This window comes from Mastomys coucha, unplaced genomic scaffold (genome assembly GCF_008632895.1).
Source record: "Mastomys coucha isolate ucsf_1 unplaced genomic scaffold, UCSF_Mcou_1 pScaffold22, whole genome shotgun sequence".
Classification (NCBI taxonomy): domain Eukaryota; kingdom Metazoa; phylum Chordata; class Mammalia; order Rodentia; family Muridae; genus Mastomys; species Mastomys coucha.
The window spans coordinates 168353205-168377456 of record NW_022196905.1 but is presented as its reverse complement, the minus strand read 5'-3'; the positions used below and the strand labels follow the sequence as shown (position 1 = coordinate 168377456).

Genomic DNA, 24252 nt, shown 5'->3' with positions numbered 1-24252 from the left:
ACGCCCAGACGCTTGCACCCAGCCCTCCTGACTGTCCCGTGGCATTAGGGCAGACTCTAGGCAGCTCCCTCCCCTGACTTAGGACGTGCTCTGAGGAGATCCATGAAGCTTACTGACTGCTCTGCCTTGTCACCAGGCCCCACCTCAGGCTGAATGGTACCCTGGGAGCTGTCAGCGAGGCTGCTTGCTGGTATGCTGGCCCTAGGGCTTGGAGAGGGAAGGTGCAGGCACCAGGAGGAATGTGCCAGGTCTGTTTTCATCACTCTGGAAACCGCTTTGAATCACCCCTACACAGCTGAGGCTGCCCAGGGTAGAGTGCACACAGAATGTGGACTTCAGCCGTCAGGGAACGGGAACAGGACTTGGGGCTGGAGGTGCAAGCTGTATTGTGTTGGCTTTTTCTGGAGGAAGGATACAATGAAATCAAACGGACTTCCTACTGGGATGAGCTCCCTGTTAGGCAGTGAGCTGCCTGTCCTTAGAGGTATTCAAAGGCTATGTGCTCACACTCAGGGGTATAATGCTGACTTTGGGAGGAAGTTACTTTTTCAGTCTTAAGACTTGCTGAGCTGTGACTGTGTTTCTGTCCTGTGACTTTAAATTTGAAGGCTCGTAGACATCTGCTTTTGTTCAGCAACGTGCAGTGTCCTAACCACGAGCAGGCTCTGCTGGGTTATTAACTCATAGGATTCCAGACAGAGACTAGAGATGAACCCACTCACACCCTCAGTTTAGAAATAGGAACGTGAAGGTCAACCGCTCTGTGTTACCATTGCCCTGAAAACCCGGAGGCCTGGCATCATAGTGTGGGCCCTCACTTGGGCGGGGTGGGGGCGTGTCTCAATGTTAAACAGGGCAAGAGAAGTTTCCTAGGGTGGGCAGGCCCTTTAGAGAGGCCCTTTCTGTAAGCATATCAGACCTGGGGGTTGGCGCAGCAGGCAGGGCAGAATCCTGTTGGGCAGTAAGGGGATGGTCAGACCCGGAAGCTCAGAAGGCCGGGTTGACATAAAGCTCAGAGGCAGAAGGCCTGCCTAGCGCGCACAAGGTCCCAGTGGCCATCTCAGTACCACAAAAGAAACCAGGGACAACCAAAACCGAAACAAAACAAAGCAGGCAGAGGGATTATGGATCTGAAAAGAAGCAAGAATACAAAACCAAGCAGAACTGGAAAGCACCTTCAAGAGCACTGGGAGAGAAAGGCATGATGGGAAATCGGGGGTGCTATCCCAGGAAAACAGAGGCTTTAGAACTTCAGGGCCTGGGGTTTGCTCTCTAGATTTGCCACTTTAGCTCCTTGTGTATCTAGGATAGGTTGGCCGACGTCACTGACCCTCAGTTTCTCCCTCTGTAAAAATGAGTAACCGTGAATGTCTTGTCTGACTGAGCTGGGAAGGCTCACCCAGAATTCAGGAAGGAGGACTACTCAGGGCGTGTCTCTCGTTCTAGGAGGCGGAGCAGACAGAGGACCGTCTCAGGGTGGGGCTAAGTAGGCAAACTGTCCAATAGATGCCCTCCATCCCTGGATGGTGGTAATCCTCCAGTGTGTGTGTTAATCAGAGGTTAGAGGTATAGCTCAGTGGTACCTGCCAAGTGCCTGGGGTGTGTGGAAATGGAGGCTGCTGAGGACCTGGGGCCACCGACCAGCTTTGGCCTTTCAGCTGCATGCACAGTCCACTGTCCTGCTGGCCAGGGATCCCAGAAGACCCCATCACTGTGGAAGGTCAACGGAGCTGGCTTCAGCCTCCTCCTCTGATCCTTTTCTCAAGCATTCTGGCCAGATAGCGCCCTCCATTTCCTAATCTGCAAAAACAGCAGCGTTGGTAAAACAGCTGTGCTGTTTCTGGTGGCACGAATATCTACAGGACCCATTTCCTGCAGCAGGCAGACTGACAGGAAGGGCTAGAGGATGGAGAATGAGGACTGCGAGACAGCGGTCACTGCTCTGTGGCCCTGAGTGGATGGCAGCGCCCCATGTGTGAGGTTTAACTTCCTCAATGCTCCGGAAGTTTAGGAAGGCTGCAGCTTGTTAAATGACTCTCCCGTGGTTGCTGAGCTGGTGAGTGAAGTCAGGCTCCTAACTAGGATTTTCCTCTTCCAGATAACGCAGCAGTAACTATGTAAAGGCCCTGCTTATATGTTCAGGCCTCAGCCTTCCCACCTGTAAAATGGGTGGATTCTTCCATGGCAATAACATGCTCTGATTATGTGGTCTCCCTTTCACTCTACATGTTAGAACCAGAGACCTACTTGCCCGTGCTGGCACCGTGGGGTAGCTCACCCTACTTGAAGGGCACTCTGGCTGTTGCCTTGTGAATATCTGTTTTGGTCTCCATACTGGCTCTTCTCGATATTATGGTTGATTACTACTAGCAAAGTGTTGAGGGTTGGCTCTGATAGCTTTAGGGGATTCTCTTTTCCATCATTTTCTTCTTTTGAAACAGGGTCTTAGTATGTAGCCCTGACTGACCTGGAACTCACAGAGATCCATCTGCTTCTGCCCCCGAAGGGCTGGGGTTAAATCTGTGTGCCGCCATACTTGGCTCTTTCAGTGTTTTTGATGGTAGGAGCTGTCAAAGTCATCCAGTGCCCAGCCATGCCTGGGGCCATGGGCACACAGTCCATACCTCCAGGAAAAAGGATCAATGACCTAATAAATTTCCTGATGCAGCCTACTGGCAGATCATCAGCCTTATTCCCCTTCAGAGTCTCACTGGAAAGGGCTGTCTACCGAGATCCAGTGATAACGCACTACGGCGCTCTCGCTCTCGACAAGCCGCTGAGCCAGGAAGCTCTTCGGAGGGTTTTAACCTGCTTCCCTCCTGCTGTAATTCAAGGCCCCTTTCTCTTGTTGAGCGCAAATGGAGAACAGCTGCTTACACTCATCCTCCGACATCAGCAATTTCTCAAGATGACCCTGTGAGACAGGCCAGGGTCATTAGACCCAATTTGGTGCTCAGCAAATCTGTATTTCTTCTTCCGCTTGTCGGCCACGGCCTGGCTGGTTAGGCACAACGAGGAGGAGTTACATGTTTATGAGGGCTCTTTGGAAGAGTTCCTGATGTCTCTCCACACTCGGGATCCCGGAGGGCAGAGATCCTACCTGGAGGATTTGTTCAGAGGGCGCTCTTCCATGGCCCTGGCTGCACTTGGCAGAAGCTGCTGTCCTGAAAGGAACAGATTTTGTCATTAGCTGGGGGTTGATGTCTCAGGCAAGCTCTTTGGCCTTGGATGTTGCTTTGTTTCCAGGGTGAATTTTCTTTCCTTTCCCCTTTTTTTTTGGTGTGTGTGTGTGTGTGTGTGTGTGTGTGTGTTTGTGTGTGTGTGTCTAACTATGTAGCCCAGGCTGGCCTTGAACTCTTAGAACTCCTGTCTCTGGCTGTTGGGATTACAGACTGCACCGTAGCACATGCCCTTGGGGATTTCTCTTCAGCAGAGCGGTTGATTTCCTGCTGTCCCAGAGGGGCCAAGTTGTAGGGGAAGAAGTGTGAGGATGGTGACCGACCAGGTGAAGACTCTTGGCCTTCTGTCCCTTCTGAAAGGGGGAGGGGCCATGGACAAAACCTAAGCAGGCAGCCAACCAGCCCTGTCACTCAGAGCAACAGTATCAACAACAAGGAGGGACAACAGTCCCCAGGGCTGCTGGGCGCACTTCCTTTCTGACTCGGCTCCAAGTGGCTCTTTCTCCTTCCTTCTCTCTAAATCCTTGTGTAGAGAAACAGGGCGATAATGTTCAGAAAAACAGGTGACTCCTAGGCAGTGCTTCACAGACTTGGCCCACCCCTTTTCACCTCTTCTGGGGCAGACCTCACGTTTTTCCCCAGCATAGGATCTCTAGGCCCCAGGGTTCTTGGTTCCACACACCAGAACTAGCTTGGTTCCCTAGCGGTCAGGGCTTTAGGGACACAGATAACTCACCTCCCATCCTGGTCTCCTTATTTCCCTGGAGGCCAAAGGCCATAGTTGCTCCTGAAATCTCTTGGAGCTCAAGACTGAACAGCTCCTTAGGTTTGCCAGTGGCTGAGATCAGGACAGATCGGGCTGCTAATCCCTCTTGGTGGCAATCAGGTCCCAGGGCAGCTGAAGAGGGCTGACAGCTTTTTGGACCTCAAAGGAAAAAATGTCCTCTATTCCATCCGCTTCTACCTCTGCCAACAAGCTGTCTTCCACAGAGCCACGGTAGCCAGTTCATCCCTAGAGCACCTCCGAGGCCAGGGCCCTTGTTGGGGAGAGACAGAGGAAGGCTGGAGAGGGGTACAGAGTGTGTGCATGGATGCGTGTGTGTGTGTGTGTGTGTGTGTGTGTGTGTGTGTGTGTATTGGTCCTGTGTATCTTTTCCTACATAAACAAATGATTAGAGGTCAGGTAAACCACCTTCAGAATCTCACTTACCCGAAGGCAGTGGCTCTCAACCTTCCTAATGTTACGACCCTTTAATACAATTCCTTATGTTGTGGTGACCCTCAACTATAAAATTATTTTTGCGGCTACTTCATAACTGTAATTCTGCTACTGTTTATGAATCATAAATATCGGTGTTTTCTGATGTCTTGGGTGACCTCCGTGAAAGGGTCACGTGAGAGGGCCTCCACCCCCAGGTTGAGAATCATCGAAGTCTAATTCAAAGCCTGTTAGATGCTGGGCTTGGGCCTTTGCTAGCTGTTGGCCCTGAGCAAATGATGGATCTCCTCATTCATGTTAATTTCCTAGATGGGCCGTGGGGCCAAGTTTGTCCCAACAAATGTTTACTTTAGAGGCACACTAGGATTCTCAGTCCAAGTCACATGGAAGAGGATCCAACTGGGAGACAGGAGCAGGGGATCCTCCCACTCTGAGTAAGATGTGAGCACACAAACTACCCCAGGTGCCAGGGATGATTGCCTGAGGGAAAGCCCGTCTCTCTTCCGGAAGATGAGAATTTCAGAAGCTGAGAGCAGCCTGGTGGCATTTAGAGGCTTTGTGTCACCTGACAAGGCTCAGATTTGAGGCTTTGTTATGGGAGGAACCGGCTCCTCCCAATTTAGACATTGAAGTCCCACCTAACCTCAGGACCTTAGAATATGATTTTGAATACCGGTGGTTAAAATAGTTATTAAAGTAAGTTGAAGTTGTTGGGGCAGACTTGGCCCAATATGACTGATGTCTCAGTAAGAGACCAAGGCAGGAAGTACAGGAAGCTGTGAGGGGATGAACACAGGGAGAAGGTGACCACCTCCAAGCCAATGAGAAGTCCCCAACCTTTTTTTTTTTTTTTTGGATACAGGGTTTCTCTGTATATCCCTGGCAGTTCTGGAGCTCACTCAATAGATCAGGCCTCAAACTCAAGAGATCCAGCTGCTTCTGCCTCCCAAGTGCTGAGATTAAAGCCATGTACCACCACCTCTTGGTCCATCTTGGATTTTGTCATCCTTGACTCTTTGAGATGGTGTTTGTCCTTTGGTTGGCCAGTCTGTGGCGTTTGTCATATCAGCCACAGCTCCTAACTCAGGCTCTCTTCCCTTTCTGAGACTTGCTGAAGACATGCCGGCAGCTGAGAAGGAACCGGGACCAGCTTTTCTCAGACTTCCCGGTGTCCTTTCTGGGGACCTTGAGAAGGAGGCTTCCCCATTCACACAGTCATTCTGAGGGCCGACCCTCCACAGCCCTCAGCTATTCAGGCCTGCCTTCTTGGAGGTTAATGCAGTAGACAGACAGGGGATAGCACTTCCCCCTCCTGGGAATACCAGCCTGTTGATAGGGCTGGAGGCTCCGGGATCTGCCTGGGTCCAGTCCCTCCCTGATAATCCCTAGCTATCTGGGTTGGGAGCCCCATGGGCCTCAGCTTGAAGCCTGTGAAGAGTCAGGAGTCAGGCCAGGCATGGGCAAGGTGGCAGAGGCCACTGCATATGCGCTCTGCTCTGCATTGCTACCGGGATGGGTGGGCGGAAGTTCTGAACTCCTCCACCTCTCCCACGCCAACTCCAGCCTAACACATGCACAAAGGTACCTTTCACAGGTAGGAAATTATAGGTGCTTCTACTTCAAAGGCCTTGGCAACCAAGGCTCCTCTTTGATAGATGTCAGTATCATTAATGGTGATTTATTGCTGGGGCCATTTTGACAACAGAAATAACCAGTTTCCCCACTTTCTTGGATCCCTACCCCCAACACCTTGTGGTGTCTTTTTTTTTTTTTTTCTTTTCCTGAGCTGGGGTGGGCTGAAGGTTACCTCCCTACACAAGGAGGCTCCGGGCATCTGTTAAACGCACAGTGAGGTATCTAGCTTATTAACTTGTCATTGGGTGTCATAAAGTTTAGTGAAATGCTGGCAGAGTATAATCCTAAACAGGGCAATTACCCTGACATTACAGCAGCTTTCTCCTGGCCCTTCCCACTCCCCCTCCTCCTTTCTCCTGTGTCCTTTCTCCTCTCTCTCTCTCTCTCTCTCTCTCTCTCTCTCTCTCTCTCTCTCTCTCTCTCTCTCTCCTGGTCTCTGCCCGCCATTTTTGGTTGTGTAGTTCTTCTCTAACCCTCTACCTGCCTTGACTGATTAGTCAGAGCCAGTGTCCATCAGTTTTGCAATTCCAGCGTGAACCTTGGCTTGGGCTAGGCAGAGTGGAGAAGAGCTAGGACCCCTTGTTGCTGGAGGAGTTGTGGGGCCAGGTGGCTGTACAAGGAACAGTTGTAGCTAGCAGGAATTTGGCTGGGTCCTGCTCCTAGGCATTGGTGTAGGAGCTAGGAGGCAGAACTCACAGGTAACCTTAGGCCAGGTATGCAGGCAGATTTCCTTCTGGGATTCATCTCCCCCAGCTTTTGCTTTCAAATCTGAACCAGGGGTAGAAAATAGAAGAGAGAGGTGGCGGCAGTATAGTGGGGACCGGAACAGAACAAAATGCCCGAACTGTGTTTCCATGTTGGCTGCCACGTAGACAGCTCCATTCCTCCATCCAACATAATAAGACAATCATTCCTGCCTCATTTACCTCACACAAGTAACATGACTCTTCACACAGAGGGGGGTTAATCAAATCCCAGGTGTCAGAGAGAGCCACAGTGTTTAATCACTGTGCACATCAGAGGGTGACTGCCACCTCAAACCAAGTGTCACAAGGGTTATTTTAGTCTCATGGAGCTTCTGCTCTTATTGCTAGGAGCGGAAATGGTGCTTTGATTGACAACAGGCCACTCACATGAGGACAGACCCTTTCGATGGATTGCTGGGTGACGTCATGGCCATCTGAGTTTGTGCCTCGTACTCCGCATGCTGTTCACGTGATGGGGAAATGGCATTTGTCAGCCCACGCCAGGCTCCTCCTTAAGGTCTGTTTGTCAACAGGAGTGCACTCTGTTTCTTAAGGTTGTGGTGACCTTGTCTTCTAAAGTCTCCTGGCAGGTATTGTTTGACTCATGCTCTGAACAATGGGAACTTTGAGGCACATTCATGATAAACAGTTGGTACACGCACGGTGCTGGGTTAGGAACACAATACCAAATATGCTGGAGGAAAACTGAAATAGGATCTTAAAAGGTTCTTGGAGTCTATCTTGAAACATTCTGTTTTATAGCTTTGCAAATTATACTCAAAGAAACAGAGAGGATAGCTTTCCTAAGAGCAGTCGGGGAGAGCTGGGGCCAGATTTCCCTCTCCTGGCTGCTAGCAGAGTCCTGTCTCCACCCAAGTATTTACCTCTGAGTCTTTCTGTTTCTTGGAAGGAGCATCCTCATCAGTTAGCTGCCACAAAAGCACCCATTTCTACACCTTAGTATGAATTTGGTCAGTACTTTGTTCTTCAGGTGTGTATGTGTGTGTGTTGGGGACATAGTCCAGGGCCTCACACATGCTAGTGGACACTTCATTCCCCAGCTGTGAATTTCCTCTTGGGCCATACAGAGCTGGGCTGTATTCCCTGCCGGTGGAACTTCTAGCTCTAGTGAGAAGGGGTGGGGCAGTCAGGGACTTCTGATACTCATCCTTTAAGTTCTTACCGTTTGCCTGCCCTGTTGAGCAATAAAGGCAGGGCACTGCTTCCTGAATTAGCCGCTCAGTGTCTGCAGTCTGCAGCCTGTTTTATCAGGAGCTGTTGGAGAGCAGGGCTGGCTGAAAGACGGGAGTCAGACTGGCTTAAAAATGGAAAACCTGCAGACAGGTTTAAAAACAGAGAGCAGCCAGATGGAGTGAAGTGGTCACCCCCAAACACTTGCCGGCCTGTCTTTTTTTTTTTTTTTTTTTTTTGCTTTCTTTCCCCGTGGTTGGAGAACATGAGAAAATGGATGAGGACTTTAAGGTCCAAGTGCCTGGCACAGGCAGTTTGTGAACCCCTGCTGTGTCCCAGGCATGGTGCTGCCTGTGGGGTGGGGAGAAAGAGAGATACCCTTCCAACCTTGAGGAACTCAAGTCTAGGGCCACACATGAGGCAGGGGAAGAGACTTCTGCTGCCGAGCCAGGCCTCCTTGTTTTGGTCATTAAGTAACCACAGTGTTCTTTCTGTGGCTCATTTTGAACATTTGGTAGAGTTCAGGGAGATCCAATGGAGGACGTGCACCGCCGGGACTTGCTAGAAATGCAGAGGGGACAGAAGGGATTCGAAGTCATCTGAGGCTTTGCACGTGGAGAGAAGGAGAGATGTAGACACTTTAGAGAAGAGTCCTGGAGCCTGGCATGAAGTTAGGGCAAAGATGGCCATGCAGAGGCTCCAGCATGAGGAGCTGGGTGCTGCCTGGAGCTGGGAGAGACATTACCTCAGGTCAGTAGAGTTGGAACACTGTTTCCCACTATGCCCTTTGGTAGGCTGAGAGAATTGGAATTAAAAAAGATCTAATGCAGGCTTACATTAGATTAGTCTTGCAACTGAGGGGGGGAAGTATATGGATTTACGTCTGTGATTATACATCTGTGTTCCGGTGGGAGTGTGTGTGTTTGTGTGTGTGTGTGTGTGTGTGTGTGTGTGTGTTTGTGTGTGATTCTGATGCTAAGGCACCAGCTCTGCTTCCCTTGGGGACTTTGCGAGGTCAAGGTACAGCTTACAGTTTCACTTTGACCCTGAAATTAAAAGAAGAAAAAAAGAAAAGAAAAAGGAAAGAGAAAGATGAATGGCTTTCTCTCTGGGCTGGCAACTTCAGGTGGTAGCTCCGTCTAATCGGTCATCAACCAATTGTGTGATCTTGTAAAAGTAGCTTCAGTTCTGTGATTCATCTGAAAGCAAGATAGGACCCTTGCCTGACAGCTCACTGGGTCGCTGTGCAACAGCTGAGTGACATCATGGACCAATGACCTCTGCTATTTTGTAAACTTGACCGTGACACAGTTATTGTGTGTACTTTGATACAGACTCGGGTTCTGTCATCAGAATGGCGAAGGCCCTCTTCTCTAAGCAAAACGTTCTGACTCTGGACTGTTTGAAAGGACCAGCTGCCCGTTTATGGAGCAGGATGTACCCCATTAGGGAGGAAGACCTCTGTTCTTGTGGGTACACAAGTGAGTGGTACAACTCACTCCTGAGTGTCACATTTCCTCCCACACAGTTATGTCTGGAAGTACCTTGCTCATCTGGCCTTAGCCAGCCCATCGAGGCAGGCCTAACCTGAAAGGGGTCTAACCTGAAAAGCAGCTGTTCTACAACTCAGACTCAAGAGGGCTGGCTGGGTGGAGCCCTTTCTATCTTTGGATTGATACTTGCAGTGTATTGTCAGCTCTGGAAATGCTGAATCAAAACCTTTCTCTACTGTGGGTGATTGCAGCTGAGCATCTTATCTGAACAGAGGACATTTCATGAGCATGTGTGGGTGTATGCTGATGGGAGGGACAGGGGAGCAGTGCCAAACCTCCAGGCTGTTCAATAGGTCCCTATTCCTCTTCCCATCCTCAGGTATATTTGTGTGCTGCCTGAGGACGGGCAGTGTGAGGTGATTTGTGTTCCAAATTGTGGAGTATCAGTCCCTTGAGATGGCCTCTTGAGGCCACTGAGCAACATTGTAACCAAGAGATGAGTGAAGCTGTTCTTTTGCAGAGCACGCACTGAAGCCATGAAAAGTGGAGTTTAATGAATTCGAACTCAGGAGCACAGCTGTTCCTTGTTATCAAGAATCATGGATGGTGAGTGCTGGACTTCCATTGACAACAAACACTAGCACCCCCACCATTTGGCCAAGATGTGACAATGGCTACATTTTCTCCAAGTGTTGGGAACTCTCAGCTTCATTATGTTTTTAAAAGGCAGCCATGCAAATATGAGGGTTTTCATTGGCTAAAACATCACAATGGGTCACATACATGGTCTAGAAAAAGTATTCAGAATCTGCTATAAGTTAGAGGTGTATGGGTTTTCAGTAAAGCCTGGTATGTGGACCTCATGAAACACTGGCAGTGACAGTGACAATCATGTTGCTTCAGTTGGGGTCTTGAAAGCTTCTTCAAAGACCCCTGTGTTACAGATTCAGCTCCTGCCCCTGACTTGGGAGATGGAAGAACCCTGGTAGATGGGGCCTCATGGAAGGAGCTTAGGTCATTAGAATGTGTCCTCAAAAGGGACTTAGGGTCAATGCCATCTTTCCCTTTACTTCTCAACTGCCATCGGTTGAGCAAGATTTCTCTGCCATACACTTCTACCATGATATCCTGACTCAATGAAGCTAAACACCCACAGAGAAAAGTTCCCAAACTGTGAGTTCAAATAAAAAGTCTCTTCCTTTTAAGTAGATTTTGTCAGATATTGTGTATCCACAGGGATGGAAAACTAACACACAACAAAGAGTGTGGCCTGGAAATAGGGCCCTGTGCGTGCTGCTTGTGTGTAGCTGTCCAGAAGTAAACCTTGGTGCCTCATTGTTGGAGATAGGATCTCTTCCTGGGACTTGAGACTAGCTGGATATGCTAGGTTTCCTGGCCAGTGAGCCCCAGAGATCTGCCTATCTCTGTCTCCCTGGGGTTGGGATTATAAGCACATGCCATCTTGCCCAGGTAAGCACTTCGCCAATTGAGCTATCTCTCTTTAATAGAACTGAATTATCTCACTAGCCCGTTGGTAAGTTCTATTCAATTCAGCTAGTGTTTGGATATGCTTATTTTTTCTCGGGCCTAGGGACGTCATTATTTGGGGATGTATGGAAGGGAAGAGCACAAAGGACAGGGCAGACTCAGACTCCCCTCCTTAGAACCCTGGTCTAGTTCGGATGCCAGCGTGTACACACACTGGCTAGCCAGGTGGGATGGAGAAAGAGGGTTAAGTCTAAGTTGGCCCTTGGGTCTCTGGCCTGGCCTCACCCTCTGCTGTTGAAAAAATGGCAGGATTTTTAGACCTGAGCAAGAGAGGCAGAGGTACAGAGATAAGCAGGGCGGACTCCTATGCCAGGTCAGGGTTGGGGAGGGACTGAGATTAAAAAGTGAGGCCTGTGGTCTCATAACTTTAACCAGGGAACTGAAAAGGTCCAAGCAGAAATGCATGGCCTCGTTCCCTTCCTTGCTGTCATGGGTGTTAATGCTCATAGCGATCCAAGCAAAGGTGGGAGTAGGCACTCTAAACTTTCCGGTAACCCCTGAAAGCTCTGGGATTTCCTCTGGAAGTTATAGAGTGGAGCTGCTCATCTGTTTGGGCGCTGGAGGGAGGAGCACATTGAGTTTAGGAAGTAGCCGGTAGCTCTGTTAGTCAGACCCAGTCCGTCAATCTCAGAGACAGATGGAGAGAGCCAAGATGCAGGCCGAGTTGCAGAATGGCTTCCCATCACTGTGTATTTCCACACTGATCTATGAAACCTTTCTGTGCGTCTTTCTCTTTCTGAAAAAAAAAAAAGGTATGTTTACTGAGTCTCTGAGAATCAACAGAGACCATATCTGATTGTACAGAAGAGACAGGAGAAAGGGAGATACCTCTGTGGATGGGGTAAAAACTCAGAGGCCTTGGGAAGGATGCATGAAAGACCAGAGTGAAGGTCTGGAAATGATGAGTTCAGAAACTTGGGAAAAAGTGTTTAAAGAGGAGCGGGCCAAAGGCATCGACTGTGAAGTCAGGGAACTGAGGGCACAAGCTAGGGACCAAGTTCCCAAGCAGAGGTCAGTGTCCTGGGTGATGGCAACACTTGGGGAGGAGAGAGACCGGGAGTTGAGGCCAAGACTCCAGGAATATGATGTATCTATAAACCAAACCATCGGGGGTAAATAGCAGCCGACGAGGCTAGGAGGGGATGGGGACATGGAGCTTGTGACAATGAGGGCGCAGAGCTAAACAGAACTCAGCCTGCATGTTCAAGGGGAGCAGCCAGGGATAACCTGCTTGTCTCATTTGAGGTCACCTGGGTAGTCACCCTCCAGGTACTAGGTACCAGGCAGGCAGGTGGTGTAAAGGTTTAAATGATGCTGTCATATGCGTTATAGCAAAAATAAGCATAGCCCAGTGAAGGCCTACGCCACCCGGCACAAGTGTCTTGTGGTAGACATGGAGTTTAAGAGCAGAGTCTGGGAGTCGTGCTGTCCCCGCCTTGAACCCCAACCCCATCAGTTCTTGGATATGGAGCCTTGAATGGGTGTCTTCTCTCCTGATGGAGTAGCACTGTGTTAGATGAGCTAATCCTGGTAACCAGACTCAGACATGTACCAAGAGATGAGGCTGGTGGAGGTTGTTAAAGTCACTCAAGAACAAGGGAGTGGGATGTTCTGAGAGGTCAGGGGATTTGCCTGAGACCATACATTGAAGTGACAGATCCCGTTCAAACGCAGTCCATTTGATATTGAAGGTTTATGTCACTAAAGTCACACTGCCATACACACATAACCAAAGGTAACTGCCCAGAGAAGGTCTACTGTCCTTATTCAACTGCTAGTAAGTGAATGGAGGGGTCTGAGTGACCTTTATCCACTCTGTGTATGTGTACATGTATGTGTGCGTGTGTGTGCACATGTGTATGTGCATGTATATATATGAGAATGCTGTATTCCATCCTTATTTCCCCAAGACAGAAACTCTCACCCAAACTACCAAACCTGTAGCGAGGCTAGCAGTTGGCAAAACCCAGCGACCCTCCTTTCTCTGCCTCGTCACAACCCTAAGGTTTACCCAGGTTCTGGGATGTGAACTCAGGTCCTCATGCTTGCTCAACAAACATTCTTATCCATAGCACCATCTCCCTGGCTTCCTGGACACAGGCTTTCCAGACAGTTTCTAATTGGCTTCTAGTGGGCAGCCCAAGCGATCCGTGGACTCTCATAGACTCTCCAGTGGCAGTGAGGAACGGGGAAGGGCCTCGTTCCCTGAACTCCCTTCTGCCACCTGGTTTCACCATCCAATCCGGTCACAGGAACTAAGGTAGAGTTTAGAGCCTCATGCCGTTGTAACAGGGCAACCAGGAGCTTCAGAGGACGTAGGTCTGGGCTTTACTCCTTGTGTGATTCTGTATCTAGTGATCTGTTTTCATCATTTCGTCTGCTGTAAAGTAAGGACAGCAATTGCCTGAGCATCTCCTAGGTCTGAGGCGAGTCCCAAATTAGATGATGTAAGAGAAAGTGCTTTAAGGAGGAAAGCACGCTGTCAAGCTGTGGGTAAGACACGCTTTCCCTGGAGAGACCTGGAGTTGGGCCCAGGAGTCTGGCTTTTTCTTATCATGCACTCTGTGGGGCCTTGTGGGCAGCTGATCCCTGCTCCTCCCTGTGTTTTCTCAATCCCACCCCATCCTCCGCAGCTGTGAGGTTGTGTACAGGCTCAGCCTCCCCACGGGACAGAAGAATTGGCTCCCTAGGCCAGTTGGGAGCTGCCTCTCTCTCCATCCCTGGGGCACTGAGAACGGACTTGGAGAAGTAGGAGAGGTTTCCCAATTCTCAGCCACGGACATTACTCAGCTCATGAATGCTAGGGTGAGATGACCTGTCTCAGCATCACCTTTGGGAGCTAGTAGATATAGCAGTGGAGGAAAGGTGGGCCTGGGAGGAGGGTAGACATTGTCCTTCCTGTTCTGTGCCAGCCCCGATGAACTGAGGGGTGGAGCGTTGTCTAGTCTGAGTCAGTCCCTCCTCCTGGAGGTGGTGAAGCACAAGAGGCTCAAATTGGAGATCAAGGCTTCAATGTCTGCTGGGCTCTGTCATGCATTTCCTCTCTCAGTGGGCTTGTGGCCACCCTGCTGCCTTCAGAAGAGCCTGGCTAGGTTCTCAGGAAGCCAACAGGCATCTTAGTCACACTGGGGCATGGGAGCCTCTCTCTTTGACGTTTCCAGGAGTACCCATGGGAGCTTTCTTTAACACCCCTCTTCCTCCCCCCCCCCCCCCCCATCTTTCATGGAATCTGGTAGAAGCAACGGAAACTAAGAGCAATGGGGTCTGGAAAGAAGCAGACAAGAAAGGAAGATGATTTTATCTGAGCACTGACCATAAACCAATTTCACGTAACTCCTGACCGGTTCCATTAAAATCAGGAGGAGTCTTGGAACCAGGAGCTCGAGAGAGTGGGAAGGGACTTACACAGCTATTGAGTCTAACCTCTGTCCTTTGCCAATGAGGAAGTGACTTGCTCACAGGCCCAGAGCTAAGTTTTGTTTTTTATTACTAGGAAAGCAATTATCTTGTAGTAATTGTCCTTTGTAGGCAGTGGTGTTTTATGACACACCTGTTTCCCTTGCCAGTGGGATGACAGTCTCCAGAGCCTTGTGGGCCATGGGGGCACTGGGCCAGCTTCCCCATTGTGTATCAGCCTTTGGTGTATCTGTCCTCTCCACACATCCTCCTGGTGTCCTTGTGTGACTCCACAACCCTTCAACTCACAGCTGCCCACCCACCCCCACCTTGTTTGATTGTTTGTTTGTTTGTTTGTTTTTTTCAAGACAGGGTTTCTCTGTGTAGCCCTGGCTGTCCTGGAACTCACTCTGTAGACCAGGCTGGCCTCGAACTCAGAAATCCTCTTGCCTCTGCCTCCCAGGTGCTGGGATTAAAGGTGTGTGCCACAACCCCCACCCCCACCTTGTTACCTTTTGAGATCTTACCTTTTTCAGAATTCAAGGGGTCACCAGGAAAAAAGGTTGTTCAATCTCTAATGAGGGGTCCACAAGAAAGGCTTGGGCAATCTTCTACATAAGGAGGTCCACCAGGCATTATGATCTAAACTGTACCTGCCACATAAGGGAGGCCCGGAACAGATCCTCCCTCATAACCATCAAAAGAAACCAATACTATTGATACCTTGACCTCTGACCTCCAAACTCCAGCTCTGTATCGAACCTGCTTCCATTGTGTAAGTTACCCCATGTGCGGCATTTTGTCAGGCCACTCTACCTAGGTGACATGCTGGTCAACAGCCACCTGGCTCAGGAATGGTTCCTATCAGGAGCTGCTGAGGCTGGGGAGGGGTGAGGAGTAAGCAATGTCAAGAGAGGCATCTGAGTAAAAGGAGAATGACTGGCTAGCCCTCTGTGAACCAGGCAAACTTAGGGCCCTGGGCATGGTGGATACCTTGTTTTTACTGTGGTTTATTCTTGTGTGAATTTCTTCACCTTACTGGGTCTCAGTTTCTCTGTGGGATGGGAAGAATAACACCTTTCTGAATTGCCTCACAGGTTGTCATATTGATTAGATGATCAAAATGTATGAGTCCTTTGTAAGCATGTTTGTGACAGTGACAATCCCTCTCCAGGGAGAATGTCGGTACCTGTGTTGATCAGATTTCCAGCACTGTAACAAAACACTTGAAAAAATCAACTTAAAAAGAAGGAAGGTTTATTTGGATCCTTTGGAGGCATAAGTCTATGGCCAGTTGGTCTCACTGTTGGGCCAATGGTGAAGGGACACTTCATGACAGAGAAGCATGGCAGAAGAGCTACTCACTTGATGATGGCCAAGAAAAAAGAAAGAAGGGAAGGGACTGGATTCTGCTATTCCTCTCTAGGGCATGCCTCCAATGACATGAAGAACTCCTATGAGGGCCTGCCTGTCAAAGCTCCCATCATATTCCAATAGCACTGAGTTGAGAGCAAGCCATTAACACATATCCCTTTGGAGGCCATTCCAAAGAGTAGCAGAGCCCTTCCTAGTAATGTTGCATTGAGCTGAAGGAGGAGCCAAAGTTGCTCTTGAATGGGGAGCTGTCATTACATGGGTGCAGGCTCTGTACGGAACATCAGATGTTGGGGGGAGGGTTGGTGTTCTAGGTTTAAACTATGGAAGGGTAGAGGCTGCCCTTAGCATCTCAAGAAGTTTTGAAGTAACCATGGTTACGTTCCTGCCATTGTGGGAAGCCGCTGGGGAAGGACTGACCCTCAAATGAGCTGGGACACCAGGAAGTGTTTTGTTGTTGTTATTGTTTCTTTCATTTGCTTGATTTTGTTCGAGACAGGGTTTCTCTGTGTAGCCCTGCCTGTCCTGGAACTCACTCTGTAGACCAGGCGAGCCTCTAACTCATAAAGATCCACCTGCTTCTGTCTCCCGAGCTCTGGGATTTAAGCATGTGCCTCTCTCCACTTCCTGGCTCCAAGCAGCTTTGTATGAGGTAGGAAAGACCATCGGAACCGCTCATCTATGCTCTGTGAGGCAGATCCAGAGCCTTCTCTGCGCCTTCAGAAGTGACCCAGGTGCTGGCCTTCTTCATTCATTGACACTGTTCAGGTGACCACAGCGAGTAATGGCCTTGAGCTATACTCCAGGGCAGGCAACAGCAGGATGGAAAGCACTAGAAAGTCTCCTAGCTTAGTGGCAGGGCATGGTGGTTGCAAGGATTTGTTCAGTGTACTCCGTGTGTCAAGACCTGAGGTCTGGAAGCACAGGCTGCCCCTGCAGACCACAGGAAAAGGCACCAGTCACCACCCTTGTCAAGCCAGTCCCAGGCTCAAGGACTAGGCAGGAGGTTGGGTCTGCTGGCGGGAGTTGTGAGGATTCTATGCGCAAGACACCTTGCAGACAGATGGTGCTCAGAGAGGATTCTTCCCCACTGTAGGACCTTTGGTGTGGAACACACAGACTCAGACATTCAGACACAGACAGACAGATACTCCTAACATCTGTCCCACTGCTGGTACTTTTCTGTAGGGGACACACACACACACACACTACACATATACTTTATGACCTGTTGTAACTTTAAAAAATATAGTTGGAAAAAAAACCTAGATCAAATTAGAGATGACAGTGGGTTCTTATGTACCCGTCTCCCAGATCTAGGATGTTCATCATTTCAGCTCATTCGCTCTGCCCCTCCTCCATGCATTGTTACCGTCCCTCAGCTTTCTCTGAATTTCTCTCACGGTGTCTCCTCTCGTTCTCTCCCCTTCCCACAGGCCTATTGAGTTTTGCCAGGTGGTTATGATTAGCCCCCTTTGACAAAGACAAACCCTGTTTTGGAGAGTCAAAGAAAGTTTTCCGAGGTCATAGAGTAAGGGATGGCAGAGACTGATAGCTCAGGCCTTCTAGTACCCGATGGTGTATGCTCTTCACTAGTCTGTTTCAGCAGTATGAGCATACCAGCAGGGTGTGTGACTTGTTGGGTATATAGCCAGTTTGGGGTCTCTGGGTCTCTTAGTTTAGCAGGCTAGGCCTTCCTTTTTTAACCCCTGTGTGTGTCCTGCCCTGCTCCCAGGCCCCTCCGACTTGAGGGATTAGGGAGAAAAGGGCAAGCTCACCTCTCTGAGGCCTTTCATCTGTGGCTTCCTTGGATCATGGCTGCGGGATGTTTATGAAACTCTGAATCAATTTGAGGCGCAGAGATTTTCAATCAGGGAAGCAGATTGTGCTGATAGGGTCAAAAGGCCTGTCGCCAGCAAGGAGCTCGGCATCTGACATATTAATTTGAGCTGTCAGAACCAATATGTGTAACAGAGGTGTGGAGGTACAGGCCCTGTTTCTGCAAAGGAGTGGGGGAAAATGTGGGGGAAATACCACCCTGGGAGAATATGACATTTCACAGATTCCGGCAGAGCCAGTCCTGCCTGCAGCTCAGCCCGTGACCACTGTGGCCCCTGCTCAATGGAATGGGCAGGGGTAAGGGCTGGAGGCTGAGAGTGGTGGGAGACTCTGAGCCTCAGAGCAGTGTCCTGTTGATCTGTAGGGAGTCTACTTGGCTTACCATGGACAAGCTCTCTCTTCTCTTCTCTGCCACCACCTGACTTATAGAGAGAGCCCTTGTGCAGGCACAGGAGGAAGCGCTGAGCCCCAGCAGGGAACAATGTTACTCAGAGCCTTTGATAGTAGTATGTGAACTGGCTAGCCAGAGCCAAGCCTCTGGGAGGAGACCTGCCCGGGCTAAGATCATACCCATAACACACCTTGCGCTCTTAGCACTGCTTCCTTGCGTCCCCTCTCCAACCTCTCTTGGGGTCCCTTGCCTTTCTTGACATTCTTGCGCTCCTAATAAATACCTTTCAAACTTCTGTAAGAAACTGTGCCATGCCCCACCCCTCCTCAAGGCCCATTATGTCCCTTGGCAGAGGCTGGGTGCGGCTGCTGGTGATTGATTTGAGAGTCATGTGAGGATATGGCGTGCCTGTCTGTCTGTCTGTCTAGGCAGCTACTATGTAACTAGCCTGAGCATCATGCTCCCAGGTTCTAACCCATCTTTGGGGTTTCACACATGGGAATCAGGGTGGAGCTGGGAAGCTCAGTGGTAGTGGTACTTGCCCCTCTTATACCAAATGAATATGCATGAATGAAGGTCACAGTGTAACCCAGACAGCTGAGCTCAGGGGACGTTGCTCTCCTTTCCGGACATCACCTAGATACTGCGGGGCCTGGCTGATTTGGTGATCTCCGTATTGGTGATCATGTAAAGAGTTATTCCCCATCTGATGGGACAAATTCTGTACTTGGAAAACTAGCCGTACAGTTAGCTTTTGTTAGCTTTCAAAAGGTGACAGTGTCTTTAAAGTGACACCCCAGCAAAGATTCAGAAGCTCAAATACCTGCACACGGCTGAAGTCCCCAGTGGGAGGAGGGAGGGATTTTGGCTCCTATCAGAATGATCACAAACCAGTGGCCATCTATGTCAGCCTCCATGGTGCTGGGCCCTTCCTTGTGGTGATGGCTAATGTTGACTGTCAACTTGACTGGATTAATAAGTGCCTAAGAGCCAATCAAGGCACATCCCTGGATGTGTCTGCATGGGCATCTCCACAGACCACTGGGTCCTTGAGGGTGCTGGCACTTTGAATGGGTTTATCCCTTGATGGACTCATAACATGATATTATTGGACAGAAGTAAAAGACAGGAAATGGGGGGGGTTCTGGGGGATGTAGTTCTCTTGGGGGTGCCTTTGAGGTCTCCAACCTCTGTCTCTGTGGCTACTTGTCTACCCTTTGGCCACCATGAAGCTCCTTTATCACAAATCCCTGCTGCCATGATGCAACCCCAAAACCATGGGATGCAGGGGTGAGGAGTCATGGGCAAGACTCTCTGAACTGTTAGCTGAACAAAATTCTTCCCCTGCCCCCTTTTCATGTCAGGCATTTGGTTACAGAGGTAAGAGGAGTCACTCATACCCATGAGGGGGATGGCAGCTTCTCTGGGCAGTAGTGTTACAAGGCTTCCCTCAGAAACTCCATCTACTCTTGGGTGGGTTTCCTGGCTCATGATCTAGCCCTGTGCCTATCAAATGTGAAATAATTTATAATTACATCTCACCAATAAATTTGGCAATCAGACCTTAGCAAAGCAATAAATAAATAAATAAATAAATAAATAAATAAATAAACAGTGTTTATCTGAGGAGATAGGTCACTCAGTTGGTAAGGTGGTTGTCACAGAAGACAGAGGACTCAAATTTGACCCCAGGACAAACATTAGAAAAACAAAAAGCAAGGTGTGGTGCTGTGAACTTGTAGTCACAGTGCTGGGAAGGCAGAGACAGGAGAGTCCATGGGACGCTGTCAGCATAGCCTACTTGGTAAGTTTCAGGATAGTTGAGAAATCCTGTCCCAAAATAAAATAAAATAAAATAAAATATAGAAAGAAAAAAGGTAGGTAGCACCTGCAGAATAATACCCAAGACACAGCTACAGACCTGGACATACATGAATACTTGTGTACACACACGTACGCGCGCACGCGCGCACACACACATACACACACCACCCCACCCCACCCCACCCCACCCCATACCACACCACACAAAGGCCAAGGGAATCAGTAGGCCACTGGGGGCCAGAGCTGTTTAAACCTCAGATCATGGTGTTGACCAGCACACCTCATAGCCTTCCATAAAGATAGAAAGTGGTCACGAAGCAATGTTAGTAACGCTGACTGTGTTAGACAGAACATAAAAGTGTATCTCTGGGAATCTCTGTGTATAGTTACAGAAACAAAGGAAAGGATGGAAAGAAACAGGTCACATAGTTTACAAACAATTACCACCGAAGCCTTTAGACCCCAAGGCAGACAGGGCTCTTGAGCTCTTTCACTCGTGTCCTCTGAGGGGGCTCCTGAAAACCCATCTGTCATGCGAGGCCGAAGAACACATTTATTTATGAAAGTCTCTGTAGTTCTGTTCTTGAATGTTGGCAGATGCCATTAGCGGGGCAGAGGGGAATACATCACTGCTGCAGTTTGCCTCTTGACCATCTCTTAAAAGCTCTCGTGTAAAGGCCTGGTCCTCACAGTGTCCCTCTTAGTAGGTGAGGAAGCTCCAAGTAGAGGGGCCTAGTGGGAGGTCTTTACATCACTGGGCTGATACTTCTTGAAGGTGATTGTGGGACCAATGTGCTGCCTTACCACAAGCCCAACTCATCACGGACTGGAATCTTCCAACTGTGAGCCTAAACAAACCTTTGCTGTTCATGAGTCGATTGGCTGAGGTAGTTATCTTAGCGACGGGAAGCCGACTGGCATAGCTGCTGTTCTCACGTAAGGTTTCCTGAATCCTGCCTCTGGGTTCAGTCTGATGGGACATGCTTGGGAATAGTTCACGTACATCCATGTTCTGAGCTCTGTGGCTTTGGACAAATTAGTCTCTTTATGATTGGTGTTATTCATGTCTGAAGCGAGGGAGTCATTGCTCTGACCTTATAAAGCTTCGCAAAGTTAAGTGAGAACTCAGGTAAAGATGCCAGGCACAAGAAGTACTCAGCCACATTAGTTATTCTTAAGCAGGAGAGCCTGGAAGAGTCGTAACTCTGATGGCTTTGTAAGTTACTGGAATTTAAGGGAGGGCCCCCTTTTCCCAGGTGCTCTGGGAATTGCAGCCAAGCCGGTCTCTGCCTCCTTGACACATGTTTTCCCCATTCAGTTTACCTTGGCACAAAAGGACAATTCATGGGTATGTTCACATCCTGGCTCTCAGCATCAATCTTCCATCCCAGGCATGTGGTGACAGCTCCTAGGTCTACTGGACGTTCGTCTCCAAGTCTCCCATTAATGTTGTTATAGGACGAAAAACCTGGCCTATTTGCCTTTTCCTGAAGCATATTTTTTTTTGTGGGGAAGGGGTGAGAGGTAGGTGCCTGAAAAAGATGGAGGTGGAAGAAAGATCATCCTGGGGCAAGTGTGATCTTAATAGTGAGGGTTGGGGGCTTTGCCAGGAGCCTAGCATAGAAACACACGAGCCAGTCATCTTCCAGCGGGGCCATCCAGTGCCAGCACTGGCTGCCACCAAGGGGGCCAGGGAGGCTGACTGCCACCAAGGGGGCCAGGGAGGCTGTCTCTTTCACAGGTCTAGACAAAAACTTGTCCTGGCCCTGGGGAGGAAGGGAGTGATTATGTGTAAAGCGGGTGTTTGGTTTGGATGTTTTTCTCAAGTATCGTATTTTTCTCCTCTTTTACTAAACCAGTGCCCACTGCTCTGCCCGTTCCCAGGTCCAGTGATCTGCCCAGATTGGCTCATATAAGCAAGTCCTTCTCTTGGGTCCCACTGAAGTTCACATTCCCAGCTGAGATTCCAAGAGTGAAGATAGTCATCCTACCTCTTTCTCAGACTTTGGGTCAGACGCCACGGTGAAAAACAAAACAAGCCTTGGGGAAATGGGCTTCATTTTTCTGGACATCACTGAAGAGGCAGTGTAAGTGTGAGCAAGGTTTCCTCATTGACTTCCTTCAGTCACGTATTGATTCATTTGAAGAGGACGTATTGATTCTTTTCAGCCACAGAACCGGTGTCTACAAGATCAAGCTAGTCAATAATTGCAGCATACCTGGGGTGGAGCTTATAAGGCTCTGCCCCTAGCTGAGGAGTGACGGGGATCTGAGAGGTGCCAGCAAGGAGGCGTTACCTTGGGGGAGTGGGTGGGTGGGTTTTCACTAGTAGCTTGGTTATGCTCACACAAGCAGCATTTATTGGTCTTAATGGGCTATTTTTAATAGCAAGGGCATGAAGATGGTTGGACATGTATTGGGGTGGGGTATCCAAGGAGAATGAGGGTGGGGAGTTGGATAGAGATGATCAAGTTATATTGAATATATGTATGAAATTGTCCAAGAGTAGATAAAAATCTTTTAAGCAAAGAACTGATCTATTTAAAGAGGTCATATCAGAACAATTTTATAAGGGTTGGGACTGAAGCTCACAAAGATTCATAGGTTAACTCAAGGTGTTCTTCCTCATCTTCAGGGTGCTGGCCATTACCCAGCCCTTCTCACGTCTAACCCATAGTCAATCATGCCCTCGCTATGCGCAGCATTTACAGAGCAGCACAGACAGCCCTGACTTCTATTCTTAAAGCTCACTGGAAAGTCAGTTGCCTGGAACTTTTCCTCTGCGGAAAGAGTGGTGTTGATGGTGGCTAGACTTCCAGAGCAACCTGCCATAGCCTGCTTAAATCCACTCTGCGGTAGAATTATGGAACTACCTGCCTCGGTGTGTGTTAACGGATTGTAGCAACGATATAGTTACAGCTAACAGGACAGTCAGGTCTTCCTCGGGGAATGAACCTGTCTACAACCTTGCTCTAGATGGAACACAGAGGTCAGCAAATAAGCACAGGTGGCCCTGGAGTAAAGAATGGGGATCACCAACATGCCCTGGTCCTGTCATCACGTGAGCGCCATTAATAGTTTTCAGTTTGGTTTCACTTCTATAGCTCAGGCTGCTCTGAACCCATTATATAGCCCAGGATAGCCTTGAACTCTGTAAGCCTTTCTGGCTCTGGGATATGGCCGCATAAGCATGATGCCTAGTCTTTTGTCTGTTTTCTTTTGTTTTGTGTCCCCAACACATGGTATACAAAATATGTGTCTGATTAATTGTCCCTGAGTTAGAGGAAGAGACTGCTCTCTCATGGACTTCCCGAGGAAGAGGCCTTCAGACACCAGCTTACCATCTAGTTACTTCTATTTAGCGTGCGATGCTAACAAGCCTATTGCTTTTGTTTCCAAGTCCACTTCATTTAGAAACAACAGCATGAAAACAGATGTAGACAGATCACACGGACAGCCTCGAGAGGTGGCCAGCATCACAGGAAGAGACGGAAAAGCTCTAGAGCCGCCGGGAACTGCAAAGGCACCGTTGCTAGGGACCATTTATCTCCACAATCCCAGGCTTCATCATTGCAAAATAAACATTAGTTAGTGCTCTGTAATTTATCACTCCTATTTAAGGATGTAGGAAAGTGTGTGTGGAAATTGTAGGAAGCTTAATAAAAAGTTATGTTTTTTGAGAGAAATAAGTTCTTGTTATCTGGGGGAACCTTTACATCATGGAGCACCGTGGCCTATGATGCTAGAAAAGCTTGGGCATTGGGCTTAGTTACTGCATAGGCAATTGCTTTTTTTTTCTTTTTTCTTTATACTGATGCCCTCATCATTTTCTTACTGAAAACATAATTGAATAACAAATGATAAAACTTCCCTTCAAATCAAGGAAGCAATGCACCTGGCCTGGGGACATAGGTCTGCAGTTCCAGGTATTTTGGAGGCTGACGCAAGAGGACTGAATTATCTTGTCCAGCCTGTATTACAGGATGAAATTAAGGGCCCTGTCTCAAAATAAAGTTGAAAGAGGTTGGGGATATAGCTCGCTAGTATTGCTTACCTAGGATGTATGAGGATCTAGGTTAATCTACACTATTCTCTTTCTCTCTCTCTCTTTCTCTCTCTCACACATACACACACATATGCACACACATGCATGCACATGCACACACACACACACGCACACACACACACGCATGCACACACATGCACACACACATGCACAAACACACACACACATATACACACACACGCACACACACTACCTGAAAGTGGCTAGTGTGGATAAGAGTGTTTCTCAGAGAGCTCCATGTGGCCTTTCTGGGACAGGAAGGAGGTCAGGAAGTAACACTTTCTGTAGAGTATACCTGTGCACATGTTTAGAAGGATGGCATTTGATGACAAAGCATAGGCGTCAGAGCAA

The 24252-nt window shown here is 48.9% G+C and overlaps 1 long non-coding RNA gene across 1 annotated transcript; it reads left to right on the top strand.

Annotated features, from left to right (window-relative positions):
- Positions 1 to 1897: 1897 nt before the first annotated feature.
- LOC116071269 lies at positions 1898 to 23521 on the top strand. The gene is made up of 4 exons (XR_004110798.1): positions 1898 to 2056; positions 9984 to 10069; positions 21720 to 21922; positions 23236 to 23521. It is a non-coding gene; the product is annotated as an uncharacterized LOC116071269 (long non-coding RNA).
- Positions 23522 to 24252: the final 731 nt, after the last annotated feature.